Source organism: Schistocerca piceifrons, chromosome 11 (genome assembly GCF_021461385.2).
Source record: "Schistocerca piceifrons isolate TAMUIC-IGC-003096 chromosome 11, iqSchPice1.1, whole genome shotgun sequence".
Taxonomy (NCBI): Eukaryota; Metazoa; Arthropoda; class Insecta; order Orthoptera; family Acrididae; genus Schistocerca; species Schistocerca piceifrons.
In genome coordinates this window covers 121,031,950-121,056,787 of record NC_060148.1, presented here as the reverse complement: position 1 = coordinate 121,056,787, position 24,838 = coordinate 121,031,950, and positions in this window count along the sequence as shown.

The window sequence follows — 24,838 nt, the reverse complement described above, 5'->3', positions numbered from 1 at the left end:
GGAGAAGGTGGATAGGGGGTGAAGGAAGCAGCATGTCCGCCATGTACAAGAGGTACAGAAGAGGGGAGGGGACGGAACCCTGGGACCCACTGGTGGAGGGGAAAAAGGTGTAGGAATCCATGTTGTGGATGGTGACGTAGGAAGGACGTTGGGAAAGAAAGGACGTAGTTAATAGGAAGGGAGAAGGTTTGGAGCTTGAATAGGAGACTGGAATGCCACACGCGGTCATAGGATCGTTCAAGGTCAAGGGAGAGGAAGATACCGGAGCGACCGGAATTAAGTGAGGTGAAGGTGACGGGAATTAAGTGAGGTGAAGGTGAAGGTCATCAGAAGAGAAGGACGGATTGAAAGCCACACTGGGTAACGGGAAGGAGGCGGTGCTGGTGGAGACACTGGTGGATACGTCAGGTGAGGATGGGTTCCAGGACCTTGCTGAAGACCAAGGTAAGGCTGATGGGACGGTAGGAGGAGACAGTGGACGGCGGTTTACCAGGTTTAAGGAACATCAGGATACGGGAGGTTTCCCACACGTCAAGATAGTAGCTGGTGGACAGGACTACATTGTAGAGCCTGGCCAGGGTGGAGACGAAAGGGACAGGAGCTTCACGAAGGTGGCGGTAGGTGACACGATCGTGACCAGGAGCAGTGTTGTGTTTTGTGCGGAGTGTAGCAATGAGATCCTGTGTAGTGATAGGGGCATTGAGTTCTGTGTGTGCCATGTTGTCCAAGTACTGGAAACCAGGTGCGAGGGGGGTGGGGGGGACACAGGTGTCTGTTCAATCGCAGACATCTGGGAAGAGGAAGTAATCGAACTGGGGATCGTCAGCGATGGTAAAGACATCGGAGAGGTAGGAGGCAAAGTGATTGGCCTTACTAATGTTGTCGGGGAAGGGTTGGTTGTCGTGGAGGAGATGATAGTAGGGGGGGGGGAGGGGTTAGATCCGGTAAGGAGGCAGAATGCTGACCAGTACATAGACGAGTTGATATGAAGGGTAACGTTTAAACGGGTGCATGTCTGTCGCCAGTTTCTGCGTTTGTTAGCTGCGAGCAAGTTACGGAAGTGTCTCTGGAGTTGCCGGTGGTGTCGTAATGTGTCTGGGTCACACGTGTCGAGGAAGGCACAGTAGAGACAGCGGCATTCACGGAGGAGGAGGACGGCCTGTGTGGGTAAGGTAGGATGGTGGGGGAGGATAGTGACGGAAGGGACGTGGGCCTCCACGGCCTCAGACAAGGTCTGCTGGAGAAAGGAGGCGACATGGGTAATATCATCAGGGTGGCGGTAGGTGAAGGGGTGACCATCGACCTGGGTGGATAGGGTAGCCCGGTAGGCATTCCAGTCGGCACAGGAATAATCGTGGATGTACTGCGAGGGAGGTTCATTATGGGGGTTGAGATGGGGGCGACGACCGTCTGAAACAGTGTGGAGGACTGGGAGATGGTCACTACCAGTGGGGTCCAGGACATCCACCATTATGCGGCCAAGGAGGTTAAGGGAGGAGAGGACAACATCAGGAGTGGAGTTGAATTCAGGGCGGGTGTGCTGGGGATTGGGGATGAGGTTGCCTTGAAGGGAGGAGAGGAGCCGATGCCACCGCCGTAACTGGGTAACTGGGTGGCAGAACGACTATGGATGTTGAGGTTGGCGGCGATCACGTAGGAGGAGAAGGTACGGTCAATGTGGTAGAGGAAGTCAAAAGGAATACGGGCGTTAGGGCGGACATAGATGGTGGCGCAAGTGATGGTAAGGCCAGGGATGAACAGACTAAGGATCAGGTGTTCTATGGGGTCGGGAAGGAGGGGTTGGAGCCGAGCTGGGGTCTGGCAGTGGTAACCAATGGCAACTCCTCCATGCGCTGTCAGGAAGGGGTTGTCAGAGTGGTGAAGGAGGTAGGGCGAGGTATGAATGGTGTGGTGGGGCTGAAGAAACGTTTAATTGAGGAGGAAGGCATCCACGCGGTGGGTGGCGAGGGTGTGCATGAAGAGGTTCTTGTTGGCGGGAAGGGAACGGGTGTTGTTCAACATGATACGGTGCTGTCGCGCCATCACAGGGATTTAGACGAGGGTGTCGAGACGGGAGAAGGTGAAATAGGCCTGGTTGTGGGAGTAGGTGGCATACATTTTTAGGTGTAAGATGGAATGGGCGGCAAGGGATATCTGCTGGAGGGTGTGAGGACGCTGTAAAAGCTGGACATTCTGTAGAACAATGGTGAGGAACCTGATGATGTCCTCAGCGGTGGGGGGTGAGGGGACGAAGGGAATTACCAGGAGGGGTGGGGGTGTCCAGAGGGTGGACAGGGATGGTGAGTTCAGGAGTGGTCGGAGGGGGTAGGGCTTTACATTTTTGGGAGTATGTGGGATATGGGAGATTACAGGTATTACAGGAGGGAGGGGACTGAAGGTTAGGGCACTGCTGGAGGGGTGAGTGGTGACATGCGGAACAGGAGCAACTGGGAGGTGGCAGGAAGTGTCAGGTCCCGACTTGGACGCAGGAGCCAGCGCTGGAGATGGCGATGGTGAGTGCCACGGCGACGGCGACGGCGATGACAGAGATGACGGTGACGGCGAAGGCGAGGGGGAGAGCTGGGCATGAGCAGTGGCCCGTCAGGCCACCACCCTAGTTGGAGCTGCAGTGACAGGCTGGGGGAGTTGGGGGAAAGGATCAGAGGTGGAGGTGCAGGAGGAAGAAGATGGGGCGACGAAGAGCCCGGGCGAAGGGAGAGTGAGAAGAGGCGGGATGGAAAGAGGGGTGGGCGACTGAGCATACCATGTAATGGTGGTGGTGGCGGCGGAGGGGGAAGTATAAACTATTGCGGTGGTGGTGATAGTGGTAGTGGTGGTGGTGGTGGGGGGGCTGACATGATGACAGGTAGGAACTAAGACAGTACAGGACGAAAACAAGCGAGGAAATCCGGGGACGGACGAAGACGGACGAATACGGACGACAACTGGGGCCAAAGTCCCACGCTGTTGGCGCTGGCGACTGCTGGCAGGAACGCTGGCTGGTAGGAATGCCGCAGCTGGTGCTGCCACGGACGCTGCTGCTGCTGCTGCTGCTGGATGGCTGGCTGGCACCTGCAAACCTAACAGTTCGATTAGTGACAGAAATCACGAATCGCAGGGCGGTACTCGTTACAAGGTACCACCGGACATGTTTCTGAAGTTTTTTTTTTCTTTATTGTTATTTTGAAACCTGTAGTACAGGCAGGCCTGCAGCAGCATACGACGCCGCTCTTTAGCCGCAGAGAAACACAAATACACACATGAAGACAATTAGAGAAAAAACATGGTGGACATATAGACGGAGACAAACACTTTTTAAAATACAAGGTGCCGTTCACGGGCGTAGTGTCCAAGATAAAATTGTTCAAACACTTTGACACAGACAGAGACGAAAATTGGCACACGTGAACGTAGGTGCACAAAACGAATAACACTGAATCACTTAAGCACAACAACGGCACACACAGAACACGAGGTGTTGATCTCTGGAGCGTGAATGTTCACTAACCATGTACGAGTCCGAGGACCTGCCAAGAGAGGAGGAGGGGGGGTGGGAGAGGGAGAGGGGAGAGCAGATGCCATGGGCAGGGGAGATTGGGGGAAGGGAGGGAGGGGAAGCCTGGGTGAGGAGGGAAGAAGGGAGGGGATAGGGGAAAAGGAAAGAGAAGGGAGGGAGGGTGCCTAAAGGAAAAGACACAGGAAGTGGAGGGGAGCATCAAAGTTGATAGGAGCAGTAGATGGAGGGGAGGAGGACATCATCAGGGAGGGGGAGCTGGCGGAAGCCACCCTGGGTGAGGGTGAGGAGGGTGGAGAGATGGAGACCGGGTGGGACGTGGGAATACAGGTGCGGCAGCGGGCGGGGGTGGGAGAGGATGGGTGAGACAAGCGGATGAGGAGGATCGAGTTTGCGGGAGGTGTACAGGATCCATAGCCTTTCAAGGAAAAGGAGGAGGTGGGGGAAGGCGATGAGATCATACAGGATCCGCGTGGGGGAGGGGAGACGGATGCGACAGGCGAGGCGGAGAGCATTGCGTTCAAGGATTTGGAGGGATTTATAAAAGGTAGGGGGGGGCGGAGATCCAGGCCGGATGGGTGTATCAAAGGATAGGGCGGATGAGGGATTTATAGGTGTGGAGAATGGTGGAGGGGTCCAGACCCCATGTGCAGCCGGAAAGGAACTTGAGGTGACAGAGTCGGGAGCGTGCCTTGGCTTGGATTGTCCGGAGATGGAGAGTCCAGGAGAGGCGACGGTCGAGGGTGACGCCAAGGTACTTAAGGGTGGGAGTGAGGGCGATATAACGGCCATAGATGGTGAGATAGAAATCAAGGAGCTGGAAGGAAGGGGTGGTTTTGCCTAGAATGATCGCCTGGGTTTTGGAGGGATTGACCTTGAGCAACCACTGGTTGCACCAAGCAGTGAACCGGTCAAGATGGGATTGGAGAAGGTGTTGGGAACGCTGCAGGGTGGGGGTAAGGACAAGGAAGGCGGTGTCATCGGAAACTGGAAAAGGTGGATGGGGGGTGACGCCGGCGCCATGACCGCCGTATACAAAATGTACAGAAGGGGGGAGAGGATGGAACCTTCGAGCACATCGGCGGAGGGGAAAAAGGTGTCGGATGGTGTTATGGATGGTGATGTAGGAAGGACGGTGGGAGAGAAAGGAGCTGATCAGATGGATGTAGTTAATGGGAAAGGCAAAGGTTTGGAGCTTGAAGAGGAGACTGGAATGCCATACGCGGTCATAAGCTCGTTCGTGGTCCAGGGAGAGGAAGAGTGCATAGCGACGGGAATTAAGCTGGTCGGGAAGGAGATGAGTGAGGTGAAGGAGGAGATCGTCGGAAAAGAAGGACGGCCGAGAGCCACACCATGTAACGGGAAGGAGGCGGTGCTGGTGGAGATGCTGGTGGATGCGTCGGGTGAGGATAGATTCAAGGACCTTGCTGAAGACTGAGGTAAGGCTGATGGGTCGGTAGGAGGAGACGGCGGACGGCGGTATGCCAGGCTTAAGGAACATCAGGATACAGGAGGTTTTCCTCAGGTCGGGGTAGGAACCGGTGGACAGGACTACATTGTAGAGCCCGACCAGGGTGTAGAGGAAAGAGACAGGAGCTTCACAAAGGTGACGGTAGGTGACACGATCGTGACCAGGAGCGGTGTTGCGTTTCGTGCGGAGTGTGGCAACGAGATCCTGTGTAGTGATAGGGGCATTGAGTTCCGTGGGTCCAATGTTGTCCAAGTACTGGAAACCAGGAGCGAGGGGAGGGACAGAGTAGTCAGTTCGATCGCGGACATCCGGGAAGAGGGAGTAATCGAACTGGGGAACATCGGGGTGGAAAATACATCAGAGAGGTAAGAGGCAAAGTGATTGGCCTTACTAAGGGGTAAGGGAAGTGGTGATCATCATGGAGAAGAAGATAGTAGGGGACGGTTTAGTTCCGATAAGACAACGGAAGGCTGACCAGAACTTGGACGAGTTGATAGGTAGGGTAGCATTTAAACGGGTGCATGTCTGTCGCCAGTCCTGGCGTTTCTTAGCCGCGAGCAAATTACGAATGTGTCACTGGAGTTGCCGGTGGCGTCGTAGTGTGTCCGGGTCACGCATGCTGAGGAAAACATGGTAGAGACATCGGTATTCACAGAGGAGCAGGACGGCCTGAGGGGGAAAGGTAGGATGGTGGGGGTGGACGGCGACAGTAGGGAAGTGGGCCTCCACGGCCTCAGACAAGGTCTGCTGGAGAAAGGAGGCGGCATGGGTTACATCGTCTGGGTGGTGGTAGGTGAAGGGGTTGTTATTGACCTGGGTGGAAAGGGTATCCCCGTAGGCATTCCAGTTGGCACAGGTATACTCATGGATGTACGTAGAGGGAGGGTCATGACGAGGGTCAGGGCAGGGGCAACGACCATCTGAAATGGTAAGGAGGACAGGGAGATGATCACTACCAATAGGCTCCAGGACATCCACCATTATGCGGCCAAGGAGGTGGGGGGAGGAAAGGATAACATCTGGAGTGGAGTTGGATTCGGGATGGGTGTGCTGGGGGATGGGAATGAGGTCGCCTTGAAGGGAGGAGAGGAACCGATGCCACCGCCGTAACTGGGTGGCGGAACGACTATGAATGTTGAGGTCGGCGGCGATCACATAGGAGGAGAAGGTACAGTCAATGTGGGAGAGGAAATCGACGGGAATAGGGGCGTTAGGGCGGACATAGATGGTGGCGCAGGTAACGGTAAGGCCGGGGAAGAAGAGACTAAGGATTAGGTGTTTGGTGGGGTCGGGAAGGAGAGGTTGGAGCCAAACGGGGATCTGGCGGTGGTGACCAATGGCAACTCCGCCACGCGCAATCGGGAGGGGATTATCGGAGCAGTGGAGAGGTAGGGCGAGGTGTGGATGGTGTGGTGGGGTTGGAGGAAGGTTTCATTGAGGAGGAAGGCATCCACGCAGTGGGAGGCAAGGGTGTGCAGGAAGAGGTTCTTGTTGGCGGGAAGGGAGCGGATGTTGTTGGAAAGGACATGGTGCTGTAGCGCCATGACAGGGATTTAAACGAGGGTGTCAAGATGGGAGAAGGTGAAATGGGCCTGGTTGTTCGAGTAGGTGGCCTACATTTTGAGTTGGAAAACGGAACGGGCGGCGAGGGAGACCTGTTGGAGGGTGTGCGGGCGCTGAAAAGGATGAACATTCTGAAGGACGATGGTGAGGAATCTGATGATGTCCTCAGCGGTATGGGGTGGGCGAAGGGAATTGCCAGGAGGGGTGGGGGCGTCCAGAGGCCAGACGGGAACGGTGAGTTCAGGAGTGGTAGTAGAAGCCGAGTGATCACGGCGGTGAGGGTCGGCGGGCGAAGGGGGGGTTGGGGTGGGTGGGAGAGAGGCGGGGAAGGAGCAGGGGTGAGAGAAGCATTATGGCCAAAGACCCGCATAAGGTGGGTGGGGCCAGCAGTGTTGTGTATGTGATGAACCGCATGCACCTCCAGATGGTTATGTGCCTGAAGCTCTGCCCCCGGTAGCTGAGTGGTCAGTGCGACGGACTGTCAATCCTAAGGGCCCGGGTTCGATTCCCGGCTGGGTTGGAGATTTTCTCCACTCAGGGAGTGGGTGTTGTGTTGTCCTAATCACCATCATTTCATCCCCATCGACGCGCAAGTCGCTGAAGTCGCGTCAAATCGAAAGACTTGCACTAGGTGAACGGTCTACCCGACGGGAGGCCTTAGCCACACGACATTTCATTTCATTTCAGGAGGGGGTCGGGCCTTACATTTCTGGGAGTAGGTATGATGAGGGAGGTTACAGGTATTACAGGAGGGGGGGGGGCCTGGACATTGGGGCACTGCCGTAAAAAGTGGGCTTGCCTACAGTGCAGGCAGGTGGGGGCCTCGCGGCATTCAGATGTCGGGTGTGCATTATACCGCAAGCACCTTTGGCAGCGGAGGGATTGAAGAGGGGAACGGGAGGGGTCAACTTTATAACGTTGGATAAAAAGGAGGGCACCCTCCTTCAGGAGACGGTCTATGGAGCGGGAGTGCTCGGAAAAGACCCGCAGCGTTGTGTATGTGACAAACCGCACGCATCTCCAGATGGGGATGTGCCTGAAGCTCCGCCAACACCTCCTCCTCCGTGATCGTCAGACTAAGCCGAGTGATCACGGCGGAGAGGGTCGGCGGGCGAAGCAAGGGTTGGGGTTGGTGGGAGAGAGGCGGGGAAGGAGCAGGGGTGAGGGAGGCATTAGGGCCAAAGTGGGTGACAGGGAGGAGGGTAGGGCTGGGTGAGGAGATGAGCACCGAATCACGGCGATGAGTGAGGAGGGAGATAGGGGCACCAGAAAAATTCTGGCAAAGTGTGAGGTTCCGGGCTTCAAGAAGGGAGGGATCAGGACGGGAGAGGAGGTAGCGGTAGGAGGAGGGGGTAGAGGAGGAGGAGGAGGGGGCAGAGACAGGCGGGAAGACATCCATGGCATCACAGATGGGGGAATGGGGATGAGGCGGAGCCTTTTTGGGAGTAGAGGAGGCAGGGGTGCCATTGGGGCACTTGACGGCGATGGAGGTGTGGGGGATGGGAGCGACTGGAAGGTGGCAGGGAGTGGCAGGTCCCGGTGCTGGAGGCGGCGCCGGAGATGGTGAGGGCAATGGCGAAGGCGACGGTGAAGACGATGACGATGAAGGCGAAGGGGAGAGTGGAGCGTGGGCCATAGCCCTCCGGGCGACCACCCTAGAGGGGGCCGCAGAAACGGAAGGAGCAAAGGGAAGGAGTGGAGGGACGGGATCAGAGGAGGCACAGGAGGGAGGAACCGGGGATGGGGCGACAAATAGCGAGGGAGATGGGAGAGTGAGGAGTGGGGGGATGGACTGAGGGGGGAGTGATGCGGCTCACCACATGATAGTGGTGGCGGCGGCGGAGGGGGATGTGTATATGATGGCAGTGGTGGTGGCAGTAGTGGCGGTGGTGGGGGTCGACATTACGAGAAGAGGAAACGCACAGGACAGGACAAAGAAGGCGACGAGAAACACAGAGTAGAAGGGACAGAGAAACTATGTAGGAGACTGGGGCCGAAGCCCTACTCTGCTGCTGCTGGCGGGGGAGGCGACCTATCTGGCCAGCCGGCCAGCCGGTGGGGATGCTATTGATGCTGCTGCTGCTGGACGCTGGCTGGGACCGCAGCTAGACGCTGGACGCTGGCTGCTGGGAGGAACCGCTGCTGGCTGCTGGCTGGGACTGCTGCTGGTCGCTGGCAGGAACCGCTGCTGGACGCTGGCTGTTGGCTGGAAACGCTGCTGGACGCTGGCAGAAACTGCGGCTGGCTGCTGGACGCTGGCTGCAGGCTGCTGGCTGCTGGCAGGAACCGCTGCTGGCTGCTGGACGCTGGCTGCAGGCTGCTGGCAGAAACTGCTGCTGGCTGCTGGCTGCTGGCGAGGACTGATGCTGGCTGGACTGCTGCAAGTAGGCCTGCTGGCTTGCACCTGTAACACCTATCACTTCGATTGGTACCGTAATAGCACAGTCGAAGGGTGGTATTCAAACGAATTACCGCCGGAGATGTGTGTTTCTAAAGAATTGCTGTGTGTATATAGAGAACAATTTACCAAGAACGTTGCAGAGTATGAAGTAACACCTTCTCAGATGATCAATAGACATGGGTGCTTGTGGCAAATTTTGTTTACAGACTAGACGTAAATAACCAAGACAGCAAAGGACCCATTTCCTCCTTCCAGTGTTTTCCTGTTAAACATCTTAGTGTGAAACCAAATACACAGCTCATATGTGCAGCACTGTTGCTTGGCGGTGCCAACAGATGTCACCTGCACACGCTGCTATGCAAAATACGGTTATAGTCCTACCCCCATCCCTGAACGCCATATGCAGTTTGTCAGCATCACCAAATGTTTGTTTTTATACTTCCGCAACTTTTCGCCATGTTATAGTTTTACACAGTCGCAGTGACTGCTGATTAAAACACATAGAACTTAGACAAAGAAACATGGCGACCATCTGTTTTCAAGAGTTAAACAACACACCTAGCGACAGTGTGATGTCTGTTTGCATCACTGAATGTTGACACACAACACTGAACACTTACTTAAACACTACACTATAGAGAAGCCATGAAGGACACATCACAGCCTAAGGCAGATCCAGAGAGAAGAGGTGGAAAAAGGGGGGAGGAGAAGAAAAGCAAAAAGGGGAGAGACAGTGGAGGGAGAGGACACATAAAAATTGGGTGCAGGACGGACGCAAGAGGGAGCAGAGAAGCAGAGGAGGGGAAAAGAAAAGGATTCGTGGGAGAGAATGGAGTCAAATGGAGGGTAGGTGGGAAAAACAGGGTGGATGGGGGAGAGAGAGCCCGGGAAAAGGACAGAGTCAAGGAGGTGGAGGTGAGGATCAGAGTTGGCAAGAGTGATAAATGGAGGGAAAGAGGGCATCATTCGGGAGGAGGAGTTGATGGAATCTACCTTGGGAAAGAAGATGAAGGGTGTAGAGGTGGACGGTAGGTGGGACACAATGGTGTAGGCATGGCAGTGTGCAGGGTTGGAGAGGAGAGGGGCAGCCAGCGGATATGGGGCATCAAGTGGCCTGGAGGTGTAGAGAACTCAGATATGTTCAAGGAAAAGTAGCAGATGGGTGAAAGGAATCACATCATAGAGGACCTGTGTGTGGGACGGGAGGTGTATATGGAAGGCAAGGCGGAGTGCATGGTGCTCGAGGATCGGGAGGGAATTATAGAATTCGAGTTGGGAGGGCAGATATCCAGTTGAGACTGGCATAACAGAGGATGGGATGGATCAAGGATTTGTAGATGTGGAGGATGGCAGAGGGGTTCAGCCCCCATGTTCAGCCAAAGAGGAGTTTAAGGAGATGGAGGTGGTTGTGGGATTTGGACTAGATAGAGCGCAGATGAGGGATACAGATGAGGTGATGGTCAATGGTGAGTCCAAGGTAGGTGAGATTGCAGGAAAGGCAGACTGGACAGGCACAGATGGTGAGGGAAAAATCAAGGAGCCAGAAGGAGCGAGCGGTGTGACCTACAATGATTGCCTTGGTCTTGAAAGGATTTATTTTTAGGAGCCACTGGTTACACCATGTGGCAAAAAGGTCGAGGTGATTCTGGAGAAGCCATTGGGACTGTTGAAGGGTAGGATCAAGGGCAAGGAAGATGGTGTCATTGGTATGCTACAGGTGTTGGACTGGAAAGTGGGGGGGGGGGGGGGGTTGGTGCATATCTGCTGTGAATAGGAGGTAGAGGAGAGGGGAGAGGACAGAGACCTAGAGCACACCCACAGAGGAGTAGGAGGTGCAAGAATTGGTGTTATGGGTGGTGACGTAGGAGGGATGGTGGGAGGGGAAGGATGCAATCAGGCAGACATAGTTCATAGGAAAGATATAGATCTAGAGTTTAAAGAGGAGCCCGAGATATAGGACTCTGTCATAGGAGTGATGGAAGTGATGCTGGAGGGAAAGGAGATTAATAAGGTTAATGAACTGGTCATTGGCTGAGAAGGAAGGCCAGAAGCCAGGCAGGGTAAGGGAAAGGAGGTGGTGCTGATTAAGGTCGTGATGAATAAGGCAGGAGAGGCTGGACCTATAGACCTTACTGAACATCGTGACCAGGGATGGTGTTGCATTTGGAGTGGAGGATGAGTTTAATGTCATGTGTGATAATGGGAGTGTTTATGTCTGATGAGGGTAACTGATCTAAGTACTGGGAATTGATGGCGAGTGGTGGGACAGGTGTGTTGGAGTGTTCAAGGACTATGGGGAAGATGGAGTAATGAAAGTGAGCATCATTGGGAATGGAGAAGTCCTTCGGGCAATGGGAAGGAAAATGGTTAGCCTTACTGAGGTTGTCAGAGAAGGAGCGGATGTTATGGAGGAGTGGATAATGCGTAATGGGAAGGCTACCAGTAAGGTGGTGGAAGACAGACCAGTACTTGGTGGAGTTGACAGGTAGAGTGGAGTTTCTTTGTTCTTGAGAAGTTTCAGATGTGTAATTCTACTTGCTGTTGGTGAAAGAATGTGTTCTGGTCACAGGTGTGGATGAAGGGGCGGTAGAGCCTGCAGGAATCAAAGACAAGAAGGATGGACTGTGGAGAGAGAGTGGGGCAGTGAGGGTGAATGAGTTTGTTAGGAACTTGGGCCTCCAAGGTGTCAGTGATGGAGGAAGGAAGAAACATGGACAATATAAGCAGGGTAGTGAAAGGTAAGTGGGGTGGCTTTCGATCTATGAATCGAATGGATTTCCAGTAGGCATCCTAGTTGGCATGGTGGTAGTCATGGACTGTCCTCAGGGGGACATCAGGATGGAGGCAAGAGGGGGGCTGTGGGTGAGGAGATGGTAAGAAGGACTGGGAGGTGGTCATGACCAATGGGGTTGGAGGACATTCATGGCAATACGACCATGAAGGTTGGGGGAAGCAAGAACAACATCCAGGTTCGAGTTACTTTCGAAATGGGTGGGCTGTGATAGGAGAACAAGGTCACCCTGGAGGACAGCGAGGAACTCATGCCACTGCTGAAGGGAGGCAGGCTCATTGCTGTGGATGTTGAGGTTTGTGGCAATTGCATAGATGGAGAGGGTGCAGTCAACATGGGAGATGAAGTTGTGGGGGAGAATAGCTGCGGGACGAAAATAGATAGTGCCACAGGTGGTGGTGTGGGACAGAAAAAAGACTCTGAGAATAAAGTGCTTGCTTAGGTCATTGGGCATGGTTTCTAGCCAGACAGGGATATGCTTGAGGTTAGGTAGCATTACACTGTCTTTATTTTTCTTTATTGCCACTCTTTGGCCAACAGAAAAAATGTAGTGAGCGTGGAGAGATAGAAATAGAAATATATAAATGTTAAAACCAGAAGACACACATAATAATACTGACGAAAGCGTTTGTCAGAAGGCACTGATTCCATAAATAAGGTCCACAGTGCACACAAACGAAGATAATCAGTCTTACACTCGAACGAAGGAGCACACTGAAGATAACACTGATGCACAGAAACGAAGAAAACACCATTGATCTAAACACTGGTGGCAATTTTTGTCACAGAAAGCACTGAACACACTTGATGAGATGAGGGGGGGCTGCCACTGGGTGTAGGGGACAGGCAGGGGAGGAAGGAGGGGGAAGAAGCCAGTGGGAGGAAAGGAGGAGAAGGCAGAAGGTGGTTTGTTGGGTTTGGGGAACATCAGGATCCATTAGGTTTCCCACAGGTCAGGTTAGAAACCAGTAGGAGTGGAAGCCCTGGGAGGGGTAGAGGAAGTGGAGAAAATGGGAGAGGGTAGGGGTGAGGAAGAAAGGATGGTGAGATAGGAGAGAGAGGGAGCGCTGAAGGAAATGGGGAAGGGGGAGAGGAATGTGGAGGATTATATCTGATAGGAGTGGTATATGGAAGGAATGAGGATATCGGCATGGAGGGGGAGTTGGTGGAAGCCACCTTGGGCAAAGCTATGGAGAGTGTAAAGATAGTGAGCAGGCTGGATGCAATGGTTCAGGCGCAGCAGCAGGGTGTGGTGGGAGAGGATGGTAGAGTCAAGCAGGTGGGGAGGATCAAACTTGCAGGTGTAAAGGATAAGTATCCATTCAAGGAAAAGGAGGAGATGTGGGATGGGAATCAAGTCGTATAGGATCTGCTTGGGGGATGGGAGATAAATGCGATAGATGAGGTGGAGCACATGGCATTTAAGGATTTGGAGGGACTTGTAGTAGGTGGGAGGGGCGAAAATCCAGGTGGGGTGGGCATAGCAAAGGATTTATAAGTGCGGAGGATGGTGAAGTTGTCCAGACCCCATGTACAGTCAGACAGGAGTTTAAGGAGGTGGAGTTGGGTACATGCATTGGCTTGGACTGTCTGGAGGTAGGGGGTTCAGGAATAGTGGTGGTTGAGGGTGACACCAAGGTACTTCAGGGTGGGGGTTTGGGCGATAGGATGGCCATATATGGTGTGGTAAAAATTCAGGGAAGGAAGGGATGGTGTTACCTATGTTGATTGCCTGGGTTTTGGAAGGATTGCCTTCAGCAGCCTCTGGTTGCACCAAGCAGTGAATTAGTCAAGGTAGGATTATAGAAGGCGTTGGCAGCATTGGAGGGTGGGGGTGAATCATGGAAGGCAGCGTCATTGGATATTGGAGGAGGTGGATGGGTGTTGGGGTGACAGTGTGTCCGCCACATAGAGAAGGTAGAGAAGAGGGGTGAAGACAGAGCCTTAGGGCATGCCAGTGGAGGGGTAGAAGGTATGGGAGTCTATATTGTGTAGGGTAACATATGAAGGACGATGAGAGAGAAAAGAGGCGATGAAGCAGACATAATTAATGGGAAGGTATGAAGCTTGAATAGGAGACCAGAATGCCAGACATGGTCATAGGCACCTTCTAGGTCGAGGAAGACGAAGATGATGGATCAATGGGAATTGAGTTGGTCAGAGAGGAGGTGGGTGAGATGCAGGAGAAGGTAATCAGCAGAGGAGGAAGAGGATCGGAAGATACATTGGTAATGGAAAGGAGGTGGTGCAGCTGGAGGTGTTGGTGTGTGTGTTGAATGTGGATGGACTCCCAGACCTTGTTGAAGATTGATGTAAGGCTGACAGAACGGTAGGGGGAAATGTCAGAAGGTGGTTTGTTGGGGTTGGGGAACATCAGGATCCAAGAGGTTTCCCACAGGTCGGGGTAGAAACCAGTAGAGACGACCACATTATAAAGTCTGAGCAGGACAGTAAGGAAGGAAATGGCAGTAGGTGACCGTGAGCAGTGTGGCATTTTGTGTGGCTACGATGTCTTGAATGGTGGTGGGCACGTTGAGATCTGTGTGTGTGTTGTTGTCCAAGTACTGGAAGCTAGGAACGAGTGGAGGACAGAGGTGTCAGTCAGATCACAGACGTCAGGGAAGAGGGACTAATCGAACAGGGGATCATCAGGGATAGTAAGGATATCGGAGAGGTAGGAAACGAATTGGTTGCTCTTACTGAGGTTGTTCGGAAAAGGTTGGTCGTCATGGAGGAAAGGATACTGTGAGGAGGGTTTAGAGCCAGTAAGGCAGTGGAAGGCTGACCAGTACTTAGACGAGTTTATAGGTAGGGTAGCATTTAGGCGGGTGCAGGTCTGGCACCAGTCCCAGCTTTCTTTGGCTGTGAGCAAATTTCGAATGTGTCTCTGGAGCTGCCACTGGCGTTGCAGTGTTTTTTTTTCCTTTATTGATTTTCGATTCACCCCCCCCCCCTCCCCCTGGGGAGGGGCGGGCTGACAGCAGCTTAATATGCTGCTCTACAGCCGAGAGAAAGTTAAACAAAACAATGGTGAGAGAAAAAACAATATATAACTTTGTTACTAACAGTCAAATGACGGAAAGTTGCATAACTTAAAATACAAAAACATGGTGTTGACGATGCAGATGAATACACACAAGAAGGAGACACGCATAATTAAAAAATATGGCGACAGTCCAGTTTCTTTTTTCACAAGATAAAAACACAACTAGTGACAGTATGGTGGCTGTTTGCAACACTGACAGGAGATGCGCAACACTGAACACTAACGTAAAACCGCAATGTAGAAGGGACCAAGCGCCAGATGGTGGGGGAATATCCAGACCAATGAAGGAGAAAATGGGGGGAAGGAGAGCGAAAGGAAAATGGGGGAGCTGGTAGAGGGAGGGGACATAGAAAAAAGGGGGGGTTGGCCAACACGAGAAGGAGTGGGAAATGCAGTGGAGGGGAGTGCAAAAGGCTTGGGGGGAGAGAAGGGAGGAGGGTAGGTGGGAAACAACAGGAGGGTAGGGGGTGATACGGAGCCTGGGAAAGGACAGAGGAAGGGAGGGGGTGGTGAGGATCAGAGTTAATGCGAGGAATAAATGGAGGGAGAGAGGGCATCATCTGGGGGGGTTGTCGATGGAAGCCACTTTCTGAAAGGAGATGAAGAGTGTAGAGGTGGAGGGTATGGGGGACACAACAGTGAAGGCACGGCAGAGGCAGTGGAGAGGAGCAACCAGGCGATGAGGGGGATCAAGGTGACAGGAGGTGTAGGGGATATGGACATATTCGAGGAAAAGGAACAGATATGGGAAAGGAATCAGGTCGTAGGGGATGCGCGTAGGGGATGGGAGACATATATGGAAGGGGAAACGCAGTGCATGGCGCTCGAGGATATGGAGGGACTTATAGAATGGAGAAGGGCCAATATCCAGGCGGGACTGGGATAACAGTGGATGGTTTCTTTTTTTTTCCTTTATTGTTATTTTTAAACCTGTTTACAGGCAGGCCAGCAGTAGTATACTACGCTGCTCTTTGGCCTCAGAGAAACACAAAAGAGACAAATGAAGACAACGTGAGAATAAAAATATGGTGGACATAGAAACGGAGACAACACTTTTTAAAATACAAGGAGCCGTTCATGGGCGTAGAGTCCAAGATAAAATTTGTTCAGACACTTGGACACATACATAGACGAAATTTGTCACACGTGAACGTAGGTGCACGAGTAACACTGAACCACTTAAGCACAAAACGACGGCACACACAAAAACACGAGGCATTGATATCAGGCGCGCGAAAGTTCACTAACCGTGTACGAGTCCGAGGACATGCTAAGAGAGAAGGAGAGGGGGTGGGAGAGGGGAGAGCAGATGCCATGAGCAGGGGAGATAGGGGGAAGGGAGGAAGGGGGAGGGGGCAGCCCGGGGGAAGAGGAGTGGAGGGAGGGGACAGGGGAAAAGGAAAGAGAAAGGGAGGGAGGGTGCCTAAAGGAAAGGACACAGGAATTTGGGGGAGGATCAAAGTTGATAGGAGGGGTAGGTGGAGGGGAGGAGGACATCATCAGAGAGGGGGAGCTGACGGAAGCCACCTTGGGAGAGGGTAAGGAGGGTGGAGAGATGGAGAGCAGGTGTGACGTGGGAATACAGGCGCGGCAGAGGGCAGGGGTGGGAGAGGATGGGTGAGACAAGCAGATGAGGTGGATCGAGTTTGTGGGACGTGTACAGGATCCGCATCCTTTCAAGGAAAAGGAGGAGGTGGGGGAAGGGAATGAGATCATACAGGATCCGCGTGGGGGAGGGTAGACGGATGCGATAGGAGAGGCAGAGAGCATGGCGTTCAAGGATTTGTAGGGATTTATAAAAGGTAGGGGGGGCGGAGATCCAGCCTGGATGGGCGTAACAAAGGATAGGGCGGATGAGGGATTTATAGGTGTGGAGGATGGTGGAGGGGTCCAGACCCCACGTATGGCCGGAAGGAGCTTGAGGAGATGGAGTCGGGAGCGTGCCTCGGCTTGGATTTTCCGGAGACGGGGAGTCCAGGAGAGGCGACAGTCGAGGGTGACGCAAGGTACTAAAGGGTGGGAGTGAGGGCGATAGGACGGCCATAGATGGTGAGATAGAAATCAAGGAGGCGGAAGGAGGGGGTGGTTTTGCCACAGTGGATGGAGTGTATTGGCATTATCAATCTTACAAGTGCTAAAAGCTTAACAGCCTGTAGCAGTAAGACCAAGTGATAAATAGTTTCACAATCATTACTGTAATCCTCGTTCGCTTATATCAATGTTATTAAAGAACAATGAATATACAGTTGTTGAGATAAGCCCCACTTCAAATATTGTCGACGAGACGTCAAAACGTAAAATAAACGAGACTTCCAGCTGGCGGCAATTTCTGGCCGACAGTCGGTGGGCCACACAGCTGTTACTTGTTGTCACCAACGAGAAAAAGCTGTCTCTCAGTTGTTATTTGGTTTTTATTGTTATTCAGTATTTGTTGCAATTCCCTTTTGTATTCTGGATTTACATTTATGTTTCCCAGAAATGACGCCACAATATTTTTATTTATAACTAAATTTTACTTCGAATACAAAGACTTTTGGAACTGTAATCTGCTCATAATTGTTTCCTGGAACGTTTTCTTTAATGATGGATACAAATGAAAAATAACGTAGATATTTCATAATATTTGTTCCTGTTGAAAACTATTAGTTACCAGTGAAAAGAATAACAGTGTAAAATAAATTTTTCTGAAGAATGTCAATCTTCTTTAAATTAAAATAGCACACCATTATGAGATCACTACTTATATACATCAGTTAGTGATCTGTTCGTCAGCCTTATCATTCAGCTCTCCGACATCCAGTTCAGCTCCAGACTGGTATTTAAAGATAGCCTTGTAGAATAAAAGTTCATTAATGTCCATCCAGTCTGCCTCATAGTTGTTCTCTTTCATTTTAAAATGGTTTTCTGATAAAACCTTCAAGTATCTCTGCTGGTTTTACTCCTCTCTAGCATTTACTCTTATTGCAGATACTTTTGCCCCACCCTACCTAGTGTTCTAGCTGTGTTCCCACTGTATAGTGATAGTTCACTAATCTTTGTTTTTAATTAATATCCTGTTTAAAGGTTTGACCCGAATGTATCATGAGAGGGAGGTTTCAAGGCATGTTTAAGAGATGTCATCCAGTCAGCAACATGTACTTCTGATCCAGGTTTGTAGATAGACCCAGAGTCTCCGACGACGTCATAATAATCGCTGGGGTTCAAGGTAGTGCTGCAGTCCAGGCAAGCCGCTGTTACTCAGTAATATGTTTGCGCCATGTTCAACTCGACAGGTATACCAACATGAAAAATGTAAAATACAAAAATCTAAACAGAATAAAGTCTCATTTACCTCACGAGAGATGTTAATGTAATGTTCAAAATGTATTGTAAATGCGATTTGACAAGAGTGCTGAAATAATGGGTTTTGGATATGTATCTTTTTCAGAGCATGAAATATGCACTGAATATAACGGTCTTCGGCCTGTGTTGTCGGGATTTAACGTCTACTGAAACTGCGGTGATCATGGACATAACGGGGTCTGGAACTTGAGATTAATTTCAAGGTTACTTTTAGAACAGAAATACCAGCTACTGGCACTTCTATTATGCTCTGAGCTGTGCAGCCCGAAGCGCGCTTTTTCGACATATGAAAAATAAATATCGGAAAAAATATATTTAATGGTTTTTTAAATGGGGGAATCAAACAGGATAAAGATCAACAGTCAAAGAGTAAACTGCTTTTTTCGGAGAATATTTCTTTCCAATTCATTAATATTCCTCAAATGAATAAACACAACTTTCTAAAGTAAATGAAGTCCTTCCAAGGCATGCTACCTTTCTGCACACCAAATTTCACCAAAATATGTTGAGCCATTTTGACGTAAAATGTAATCAGTTACTTTTATCCAGCTCTCGCAGGAGAGCTTCTGTAAAGTTTGGAAGGTAGGAGACGAGGTACTGGCAGAAGTAAAGCTGTGAGTAGCAGGCGTGAGTCGTGCTTCGGCAGCTCAGTTGGTAGAACACTTGCCCGCGAAAGGCAAAGGTCCCGAGTTCGAGTCTCGGTCGGGCACACAGTTTTAATCTGCCAGGAAGTTTCAGTTACTTTTATGTTTGTAATATTAGTGTGGAATTATGAATGATGAAGATTTATTGAGTGAGCCTGGTGTAGGGAATGAAGTCGCTGCTCCAAACACATCATGGCAAGCAGTGTGTTAACAGCAATAATGTTACAGTCCGATTGATCCTTCTTATACTTTTTTTATGTATGGCGCAGAACGTTTGGTTGCGTATGAAACCACTCAAAACCTGATTGTAAAATTTGACAATCAAAAGTTTCACACATTTCTATGTAGCCATAGATTAAATAGCATTGGTCACAAACTGTTAAAACGAGTGTTAAACATTCTCGGAATAAGTATAGCAAATCCTCATGTGCTTACGTCAAGGTCTTTAAGGAACAAAGAATATGCCAATCTTGAGATGAGCTCTACTTCAGGTACTTCCTCTGGTCACTACTACATTACCTACCTTCATGTCAAAGAATGTTGTGTCCCCTTTCTAGTCACCCTTGCAACTCTTCACACCACTATCCACTGCATTGTTTACTACCCTCAACTATGGAAAATTTGCGAAACCATGCTTTTCCTCAAACTGCACAAAACCTCTACTTATACCACCTGATACCAACCCATCTGCCACACCTTAGTGTTTGACAGTGTCTTCCAATCCATCCTTTCCTGATGCATCTATCAACACCTGAACTAACAATACTATCTGCCAGTGAACCAGCATATCTTCCTTCCCAATTTCTCCTCTGCACCTCACCCATCTCCTATCCCACCAACTCAACTCCCATAAATCTGTAATTTTTGTGCCCTCGCGCTAGAGGAAGTCCAAAACCGTATATGGTATACTATTCTCCTTTTCAAAGACCATATATTCCCACTTCCAGTTAACTATGTCCACCCTGTGGCATCTTTCCTCTCTAATCGCCCATCCTTTGTCAGCATTAACATTACCAGTTCCCTACATGGCCGATATCCCCAAACCATCCACCCCCTCCCCACCCCCAGTCCCCTCTTTCAGAATGCTCATGATAGTAGTTTCCTAGCAGTATATCCTACGTTTGAGAAATCCCAATGGCCCCTCCGAAACCACCTCTGTAGGTTTTCCTCCTGATGCAACCAAGGGTTCCTCAAGACCAACCCCACCAATACCCAGGCAATAACTGATGGACGAACCACACACATGTTCCATCTCCATGACTTCTAGCCTACCACATACGACCGTCCCATTCAGTTAACTAACACATTAAAATATCTTGGCCTAACCATCGAATGACAAGTCACGTGGAACCTCACCTACTAACCGTTAAACAGAAAGCCCCCAATAGATGGGTGTGTGTGACTGTTGTATCCAGTGTCACAATAACATATCACATCATTTTTCATCGAACTCCCTGGTTAAGTATTAAGCCAAAGTTGACCTACAAGCATCAAAGTAGTGTTAAAACCTGCTTATGAAAATTAAATATTACTTTTTAAGTTGAACCAGATATAAAAGAATTCAACTACTAACAGGCTGAACTTGATTATTACACACCTCTACTATTCTCCACACATACAAAATCCCATCCTCTGCTAGGCAAATATTGCATGGATCTCAACCCAACCAAAGTTCCTCCAAATCCTCAAATGCCATGCTTTCTGCATCCAGTTATCTTTTCCCACATGGATCCTCCAACATTTTGTCAAATTCCCACAAATCCTAAACCATACTGAACATCTCCACATCTACTGTACTATCTACAAACTAGATTCCAATAACCCCACTGTATCCCCTTTGATCAAAAGCACTACCATGCTGTTGCTTCTTCACAAACACATCCCTCCATCCCTACACCTACATACACTCCATAGCCTATCCCAATACAAATTCAACTAACTAACTCTGCCCCGATATGATACCACATGAATAAAACGTTGTCAGTTTCCAAGCCGCATCAATTCGAATAAAATCCTCGAACTTTCGATGACAATCTCCACCGTCGTCGTCAGGAGTTCACTGACTGCCAGGGCTGCTTTTTCTCCTTTATTGTATTTGCAATTCCCAATCAGGGGCGGGCTGGCAGCATCATATGTGCTGCTCTTCAGCCATAAGACAGTTATGATACAACAGAAGACATTTAAAATTACAAAGGAGAAAACATTTCTGACAAAAATGTAGAAAAAAGGGGGAACAAAATGGAAGAGAACAGACAAAAAGGGGGCGGCTGTAAAATGCAGATAAAAACCTCAGAAGTGTTGCGTACAAAAAACCTCACACTGGGACAATTAAAAGAACACAAGGTGAAGTGTGGCTGCAGCATAAAAGTATTAATGGATGGCATAGCATATGACGATCACTGACAGTAACACTATGTTCAAGCCCAGCACACAATTTAAATCACAGCTCTTGATGCGCAGGAGAAAAGCACCAAACACAACACGTCACTGACGTCACACACTGATGACAATGAACAAAACACAAGATCTCTCAGGGGCATCGAGAGGACGGAAATGGGAAGAAGGTAGGGTGGGAGGGAGGGAAGGAGGAGTGGTAGAGGGGGAGACAGGCAGGGGCGTGTCGAAAGGCACTGTGTGGGGAAGGTCTAGGAGGGACACAGTTGAGGAGGGGGTGGAAGGACTCAGGGTTGGAAAGGAGGAAAATTCGCTTGGAGGGAAGGAGGGGAGAGGAAAAGGGGAGCCTGGGGAGGGAACAAGGCCAGGTTACAGCTGGAAGTAAGGGTAGATGTCACAGCGAGGTTCAACATTCACAGGATGGGGAGGAAATGGCCTTGATGAAGGAGATGGAGGCTGTGGAGGTGGAAAGAGGGAGGGATTCAGCGATAGATATTTGGCAATTGGCGGGAGGTTGAGAGGAGGAAACCAGGGGGATCAAGCCTGCAGACAGTGTAAAGGATGCAGAGATGTTGGAGGAGAAAGAGGAGGAGGGGGAAGGGGATGAGGTCATATAGAAGCCGTGTGGGGCAAGGAAGGCAGATGTGGAAGGCAAGCCAGACGGCATGGCGTTCAAGGAATTGGAGGGCCCTGTAAAAGCGGGTGGGTTTGGAGATCCAGGCAATGCTGGCATAGCAGAGGATATAGGATGGATGAGGGATTTGTAGGTGTGGAGGATAGTGGAAGGATGTAATACCCATATACAGCCAGACAGGAGGCAGGAATGAGCTTTCTGCTGGATGGGCAGGAGGTGAGGGGTCCAGGTGAGGTGACGATCAAGGGTGAGGCCAATGTATCTCATGGTGGGGGGGGGGGGGGTGAGCAGGTTGGGACGACCATAAAAGGTGAGGTAGAAGTCATGGAGGTGGAAGCAGTGGGTGGTGTGGCCTATGACGATTGTGCATTATAATTATCCGGGCTGGTAAGCCGTTGTCAGTTGATGAATTCTATGTCAATACCCAATGTTTCATCCCCATCTGCAGAGGACATCTTCAAGGGGGTCTGTAACTCGATGGAAGGTCCAACACAGCCAATGGCTCGCTACTGACAGTCATTAGCGAGTCAGTGGTTGTGTTGGACCTTCCATCGAACTACAGACCCCGTGAAGATGTCCTCTGCAGATGGGGACGAAACGTTGGTAATTAACACAGAATTCATCAACGGACCACGGCGTAACAGCCTGGATAATTATAATGGACATGACATTTTCGGCCGTGAAAGTCTACATTTTTGTATCTATGACGATTGCCTGGGTTTTGGAGAGTTTGAGACGAAGTAACCACTGGTTACACCAAGTGGTGAACTGGCCAAGTTGGGTTTGGAGGGTGCATTGGGACCATTGGAGGGTTGGATAGAGAGACCAGAAGGTGGTGTCATCAGCATGTTAGAGACGGTGGACAGATTTGGGTGACTTGGGCATATCAGTGGTAAACAGGAGATAGAGAATAGGGGAGAGGATGAAGCCCTAGGGGACGCCAGCAGTGGGATAAAAGATATGGGAATTGATGTTGCGGTGGGTGACATAGGAAGGACGGCATGAGAGGAAGGAAGCACCAAATGGACATATTTGATAGGCAGTGCGTAGGATTGGAGTTTAAAGAGGAGACGGGGATGCCATACACAGTCATAGGCATTTTGGAAACTGAGGAAAACAAAAATGTCTGAGCGACGGGCGGTAAGCTGGAGGGAAAAAAGGTGAACTAGGTTAAGGAGTTTCGTCTTCAGCAGAGGAGTGTTGGAAGCCGCAATGGGTAAGGGGGAGGAGGTGGTGTTGATGAAGGTGCTGATAGATACAATGGGAGAGGATGGGTTCAAAGACCTTGCTGAAGACGAAAGTGATGCAGTGAGGCAGATGTGATGATAGGAAGAAACAGCGGAAGGGGGTTTGTAGGGTTTGAGGAATAAGAGGATGTGGGAAGTCTTCCACCGGTCTGGGGCTACTACAGTTTCTCACTGACATAGGCATGATGACATCATCAGCAGCCAATCAGATAGACTCAATGTGGCGCATGCACATGAAAGTCGATCCGGGGAGCTAGTGGAGCTATTGCCTGTGGCAGCACCACTGACGTCAGATGGCGCCAGGGGCAGGCGTCACGTTTGAAACTGCCGCTCCCACATTGCGCATCTGTATTTGCTCTCTTTCGATGTACAGTGCACACCCCTATGCCCTGCTGAGTGTTTACCCCCGGTCTCTGTTGAAATTGTTGTTGTTTAAACGAATCTCGGCCGCTTGCTTTATAACTCAGTCCCAATATGTAAATGCATAGGAAACACTCTTTGTATTTTCGAACTGTATTTTATGTCCGTTTTCTAGACAATGCTCCGCTATAGCCGACTTGTCAAGCTCCCTTAGTTTCATATGGCTCTTGTGCTCAGCATAATGCTCCGCAATCGTGCAAATAGTCTGTCTGATATACTTGCTGCCAAATTCACAGGATACATCACACACACTAAACACTCGAAGAGCAACGTTGTCCATAACAGGGCACAACATATCTTGTATCTTGGGGGCCAAACGCCGACCATCACCGCCGTGATCACTTGGCTTAGCCTGATGATCACGGAGGAGGAGGTGTTGGCGGAAATCCAGGTGCATCCATATCTAGAGATCTGTGCCACCCACCGCATTCACAACTCTGCCAACTCCACTCGCCTCATGTGGCTGTTTTTTGAGCATGCCCCCTCCACTGGCCGTCTCCTTAAAGAGAGCACCCTGTTGTTTCATAAACGCTACAAGGTTGACCCCTCCTATTCCTCTCCCTAGTCTGTTTGCCGCCAGAGGTACCTCCAATACAATGTGCACTGTACATCCGAGTGCCACGACGCCCTGTTTGTCCTCACTGCAAAAAAGTGCACTTCCTCCAGCTGTTTCCCAACCTAGAGTCCCCTCCCATCTTGCAACACCTGTGAACTTTCCCACCCCACCTACTCCCAGAAATGCAAGGCCTGACCCTCCTCAACTCCCAAACTTATTGCCCCATCTGCCCTCTTGATGACCCCAATCCTCCCGGAAACTCCCTTCGCCCCCTCCCCCCTCTACAGCCGAGGACATCATCCATTTTGTGACCATTGTCCTCCAGAATGTCTATCGCTTTCGGCATCCCCATACCCTCCAACAGATCTCCCTGACAACCCCTTCCATCTTCCATCTCAATACCTTCACCGCCTACTCTCACAACCAGGCCTACTTTACATTCTCCCACTTCGACAAGCTTGTTTAAACCCCACCTTGGCGCGAGAGCGCCGTATCTTGTGTAACAACATCTCCTCCCTCCCTACCAAAAAAACCTCCTCATACACATCCTCCTAATGCACCATGTGGATGCCTTCCTCCTTAATGAAACCTTTCTAGAACCCACACATATCATCAGCACATCTCCATACTTCCTCTATCTTTCCAACAGTCCCCACCCAATAGCGCATAGTGGAATCGCAATTGGCCACCTTCGCTAGATCACTGTGAAGCTCCAACCCCTCCTCCACTAACCCACTGAACACCTACTGGGTTGGGGTTGTTTGAGGAAGAGATTAGGGAAGGATGGGGAAGGAAGTCGGCCATGCCCTTTCAAA